The sequence below is a fragment of the Sphaeramia orbicularis genome, chromosome 22 (assembly GCF_902148855.1).
Source record: "Sphaeramia orbicularis chromosome 22, fSphaOr1.1, whole genome shotgun sequence".
Classification (NCBI taxonomy): Eukaryota; Metazoa; Chordata; class Actinopteri; order Kurtiformes; family Apogonidae; genus Sphaeramia; species Sphaeramia orbicularis.
The window spans coordinates 12,194,826-12,200,853 of record NC_043978.1 but is presented as its reverse complement, the minus strand read 5'-3'; the positions used below and the strand labels follow the sequence as shown (position 1 = coordinate 12,200,853).

General features: G+C 34.7%; 4 non-coding genes across 4 annotated transcripts; all 4 read right to left on the bottom strand.

Annotated features, from left to right (window-relative positions):
* Nucleotides 1–619: 619 nt before the first annotated feature.
* On the bottom strand, nt 620–692 carry trnar-acg (transfer RNA arginine (anticodon ACG)). The gene has a single exon. It is a non-coding gene; the product is annotated as a tRNA-Arg (tRNA).
* An 842-nt stretch (nt 693–1,534) lies between these two features.
* trnar-acg (transfer RNA arginine (anticodon ACG)) lies at nt 1,535–1,607 on the bottom strand. Its single transcript has one exon. It is a non-coding gene; the product is annotated as a tRNA-Arg (tRNA).
* Nucleotides 1,608–2,228: 621 nt separating this feature from the next.
* Nucleotides 2,229–2,301, bottom strand: trnar-acg (transfer RNA arginine (anticodon ACG)). Its single transcript has one exon. It is a non-coding gene; the product is annotated as a tRNA-Arg (tRNA).
* An 822-nt stretch (nt 2,302–3,123) lies between these two features.
* On the bottom strand, nt 3,124–3,196 carry trnar-acg (transfer RNA arginine (anticodon ACG)). The gene has a single exon. It is a non-coding gene; the product is annotated as a tRNA-Arg (tRNA).
* Nucleotides 3,197–6,028: the final 2,832 nt, after the last annotated feature.

Sequence of the window (6,028 nt, the reverse complement as noted above, 5' to 3'; positions counted from 1 at the left end):
GGAGTAAATTTTCTCATCTAATTTGCATAATGTGAGGTCTTAGAGCATTTTTAACTGACCAGTTTGGTTCCTGCAGTTGAGGAATAGTCCCATCTCCCCATTAAATATCTCTGCAAGTTGATAGGACCAATATTTTGGGAGATATTAGTCATTATGGAATACAGTAGTCTTACAATCACATTGCGTGGCCCATGAAGGTTGACAGGAAGCATAGTACCACACTGCATGATGGGAAATGAGGTTAAAATTTGCTCATTCATGCATTTACTAACTTCAGTCCCTAGATATCAGTATTAATATGACGTGCTAGTAATAATAATAATAATAATAATAATAATAATAATAAAACAATAATACTGGATTAAATTTATATAGTGCTTTTCTATTTTACTCAAAGCAGAAGTGATAGAACTTGGGAACATAAAGTAAATGTACTGACAAACTATAAAAAGCACCTGTGTAAATGTTTAAAACCACTGAGAAAACGTATTCCAGTCTTCAGTATTTGAATATGTAAATACTGCAAACTTAATTATTCAGTGTTAACACATCCTGTTTATAGATTAATGAATGGATATGTATTTTATTGATCCCATAAATGAGAAATGACAGAAAAGGTCGAGCCAGCCAGGAGTTGAACCTAGAATCTTCTGATCCGTAGTCAGACGCGTTATCCATTGCGCCACTGGCCCCATGAGTTCAGTACAGAACAGTTCAGTTCAGCTCAGTAGAGTACAGGGGACCGTGGGAGGTTAATACTCTGTTAAATGTTAAAAATACATCTGTTCAGTTAAAACTGAAACAGGAATAGAAAAGAAAGGACAGAAATAATCTTATAATGAAAGATAGAATCTAGAATCAGATGTTTTTGATTTGTGTTCATTTCAGATGCTTTTGTATCATAATCTGAGGGAATAATTAGTCTGATTTTAACTGTTCACAACCGAGTATCTATATCATTATACTGGAAGGTGTTGGAGCGTTTTTAACTGACCAATTTGGTCCCTACAGTTGAGCAATAGTCCCATCTCCACATTAAATATCTTAGCAAGTTGATAAGACCAATATTTTGGGAGGTATTAGTCATTTTGGAATACAATAATCTTATAATCACGTTGCATTACCCATGACGGTTGACAGGAAGTGCAGTAGCACACTGCATGATGGGAAATGAAGTTAAAATTTAGTTCCTTATGCATTTACTAATAGTAATAATAGCAAGTACTAGCTAGTAATAATAATAATAATAATATAATAATAATGGATTAGATTTATACAGTGTTTTTCTATTTTACTATATTAGTCAAAGCACAAGTGATAGAACTTGGGAACATAAAGTAAATGTACTGATACAAACTATAAAAAATATTTGTATAAATGTTTAAACCCACTGAGAAAATGTATTCCAGTCTTCAGTATTTTAGTATGTAAATACTGCAAACCTAATTATTCAGTGTTAACACATCCTGTTTATACATTGATGAATGGACAAATGTATTTTATGGATCCCAAACTGAGAAATGACAGAAAAGGTCGAGCCAGCCAGGAGTCGAACCTAGAATCTTCTGATCCGTAGTCAGACGCGTTATCCATTGCGCCACTGGCCCCATGAGTTCAGTACAGACCAGTTCAGTTCAGTAGAGTACAGGGGACCGTGGGAGGTTAATATTCTTTTAAATGTTAAAAACATCTGTCCACTTAAAACTGAAACTGTGTCAACCAGAACAGAAGGGACAGAAATAATTCTATGATGAAAGATAGAATCTAGAATCAGACGTTTTTGGTCTGTGTTCATTTCAGATGCTTTTGTATCATAATCTGAGTGAATAATTAGTCTGATTTTAACTGTTCACAACCGAGAATCTATATCATAATCCTGGAAGGTCTTAGAGCGTTTTTAACTGACCAGTTTGGTTCCTACGGTTGAGGAATAGTCCCATCTCCACATTGAATATCTCGGCAAGTTGATAGGACCAATATTTTGTGAGATATTAGTCATTTTGGAATACAATAGAATGATGGTAACATAAAGTAAATGTACTGATAGAAACTATAAAAAGCAAATGTATAAATGTTTAAAACCACTGAGAAAATGAATTCCAGTCTTCAGTATTTGAATATGTAAGTACTGCAAACTTAATTGTCCAGTGTTAACACATCCTGTTTATACATTGATGAATGGACAAATGTATTTTATGGATCCCAAACTGAGAAATGACAGAAAAGGTCGAGCCAGCCAGGAGTTGAACCTAGAATCTTCTGATCCGTAGTCAGACGCGTTATCCATTGCGCCACTGGCCCCATGAGTTCAGTCCAGCTCAGTAGAGTACAGGGGACCGTGGGAGGTTAATACTCTGTTAAATGTTAAAAATACATCTGTCCACTTAAAACTGACAGAAATAATTCTATAATGAAAGATTGGATCTAGAATCGGACATTTTTGGTTTATGTTCAGACCAGATGCTTTTGTATCATAATCTGAGTGAATAATTAGTATGATTTTAACTGTTCACAACCGAGTATCTATATCATAATACTGGAAGGTCTTAGAGCATTTTCAACTGATCAATTTGGTTCCTACAATTGAGGAATAGTCCCATCGCCACATTAAATATCTTGGCAAGTTGATAGGACCAATATTTTGGGAGATATTAGTCATTTTGGAATACAATAGTGTTACAGTCACGTTGTGTTGCCCATGACGGATGAAAGGAAGTGCAGTATGCATGATGGGAAATGAAGTTAAAATTAACTCAAGCATTCACTAACTTCAGTCCCTAGATATTGGTATTAATGACATGATAGTAATAATAATATAATAATAATAATATAATATATAATAATACTGGATTAGATTTATATAGTTCTTTTCTAATTTACTTATATTTTTTCTATTTTACTATTTTACTCAAAGCAGAAGTGATAGAACGTTATAACATAAAGTAAATGTACTGATACAAACTATAAAAAACATTTGTATAAATGTTTAAAACCACTGAGAAAATGTATTCGTCTTTAGTATTTGAATATGTAAATACTGCAAACTTAATTATTCAGTGTTAATACTATTTATAGATTGATGAACGGACAGATGTATTTTTGAATCCCAAACTGAGAAAAGGTCGAGCCAGCCAGGAGTCGAACCTAGAATCTTCTGATCCGTAGTCAGACGCGTTATCCATTGCGCCACTGGCCCCATGAGTTCAGCACAGACCAGTTCAGTTCAGTAGAGTACAGGGTACCGTGGGAGGGTAATACACTGTTGATGTTAAAAATACATCTGTTCAGTTAAAACTGATACAGGGAAAACCAGAAAAGAAAGGAGATAAATTTTTTTATAATGAAAGATAGAATCTGATGTGAATCACAGATAGTTTTGGTTTATGTTCAGACCAGACGTTTTTGTATCATAATCTGACTGCGTGAATATAAAGAAAATAAGTCTGATTTTAACTGTTCACAACTTAGTATTACAAAATAAAGGTAACCCATAGTATTTGAGATACATTTATTGAGATATTTATCCATTTATTCTCCATCTTTAATACCAAGCAGCTTGATGCTTGAAGCTTGAATGAAATAGAAGGATGACAGTGAAACTCCTGTTACCACATGTAACATGAGTTTCTCCTTGTTACTACACAGTTACCACACTGTACAGTGATTTATACCACGTCACATTATCTACTTTATCTTATTTAACTTAATTTTTATAGTGTACTTGCACAAATTTTTGCTGCTAAAAAGAAATAGAGCGGCTAAACTGATTTTTATTGTTCCTGTAACAGTGACAATAAAATTATACTGAAATATTAACAATCATGGATGTAAAAAAAAAAAAAAGCAAAAACAAAACATGTCAAACTCATTTTAATTCAGGTTCCACATTCAGTCCAATATGATCTAAAGTGGGTCTGACCAGTAAAACATTATCATAATAACCTATAAATGAGGACAACTACAAATTTCTCTCTTTGTTTTAGTGTAAAAAAGTAAAAATACCTGAAAATGTTTACATGTACAAACTATCCTTTCACAAGAAATGTGAACAACCTGAAATATCTTAAGATAATTAAATGGAATTTTAGCAGCATTTTTTTGGTATTTCTTACATTTTTATTCATTTTTACTCCCGGCCCTCGCCGCAGGGTATTGTCATCAGTTCGTTGTCTGTCCGTCCGTCTGTTTGTCCATATGTGTAAAAACTTTAGCGTTGACTGAAGGCTGAGGGTTTTCAAGTGTGGACACGTTATGTTTTATTCTTCTTGTTTATTTTGTTCATGTTTGAGAAGAGAAGTAAGTGTAATCCTACCAATATTATACCTGTTACTAAATGTTTTATGTGTTTGTAGATCCACTGTCATCTGTAAGTTGTAATGCACATGTATAAATGATAAACTGAGGCAGAATATTGTTAAAATTACACTTTTCTCAAGAAACTTCAGGTTGTTCATATTATTCACATTGTTTAAAGGATGGTTTGTAGATGTAAACACTTTAATAATAATTTCACTTTTTTTACTCTATAACATTAGAAATGTTTAGCGTTGACATTATTATAAGTTATTAAATTATTATTTCACTGGTCCGGTCCACTTCAGATCATTTTGGGCTGAATGTGGAACCTGAACTAAAATGAGTTTGACATTATGGGTTTTTTGTTTTGTTAACAATATAGAAGTTATATAGATGATGTAAAATGCTGATAAGATAATGCTGTCTGAAAATAATAAAAAAGATAATGACAAAAAAAAAAGACTTTGACATCCCTGGTCTAACAACAGAACCCAGCTGCTCTAACATGAACCTCAGATGATTAAAGATGCAGAAACACAAACAGCTGCCACTGATTTCATCTACGTCTAAAGACAAATGAGCCCACTTTCATTCTGACTTCCCCTTTGATTGTCATCAGGGTTAAGGGGGAGGGGAGGTGTGAAGAACTCAACCTCTGACTGCTGCTTAGATGGTTCCTGTCTCCTCCCTTTAACACCACCTTTAACACCTTTGTGTCCTCAGCACACGGAGCTGCTGTTCCAGAGGCATCAGGCCAGTTTCATCCACACGCTGGAGGTCGGACGCCAGCTCTTCTCCATGGGCGACGAGGAGACCCAGGCCCAGCTCCAGGCCCAACTGGGAACCCTGCAGGAGGAGTGGGACAACCTCCACAGCCTGCTGGGAAGGAGGATGGAGCTCACCGAGGCCATCGTCAAGGTAACGGTCATAAGAAATATGGTTTTACTACAGAAGAAGTGGTGCATTCAGGGACACCTCGTATGAGTGGTTCACTTGAGGGTTTTGGGCTTTGAGTTGAGGTTGGAGTTTCCATCCCTTGTTGTTTGTCAGTTCTGGACTCTGCTTTAGTTTGCCTTTTTTTTGTCCTGGATATTTGCAGATTTCAGGTATTAAATGTTCATACAAGTTCTTGAACAGACTTTTTTTTCTTTCTTCTCTTTATATTTCTTGCTTCACATGTGTATATTTCTGTTTTTCGGTCTTCCCTGCACTTTAGTTTTGTATTTGCTACTGTCAACCGTGTAATTTCCCCATGCTGGGATCAATAAAATCTTAACTTAACTTAACTTAACAGATAGATAAGACTTTATTGATCTCACCAAGGGGAAATTTCACAGTTGACAGCAGCAACATACAACACACCAGTGCAAAAAACAGGCAGAAAAAACCCCACAAGTGAGCGTGAAATATAAAGGAAAATGAGAAATTTGGTATTTATGTAAATAAATATTTATATAAATAGAGAATTTAGAATTAAACATTCTTAAAATTTAAATGGTATTTACATATTTACTAATTTAACTTGTATACAATAACACTCACCTGGATTTCATGTCGTACATTATAGTGTAATGCAGGGGGTCAAACATGAGGTTTGCAGGCCAAAACCATTCCCTAAGGGGTCCAATCTGCCCCGTGGGGGATGAATTTGAGAAATGCAAAAATTACACTGAAGATATTAACAGTCAAGTTATTTTAGTTTAGGGTTCACATACAGAACAATATGATCTCA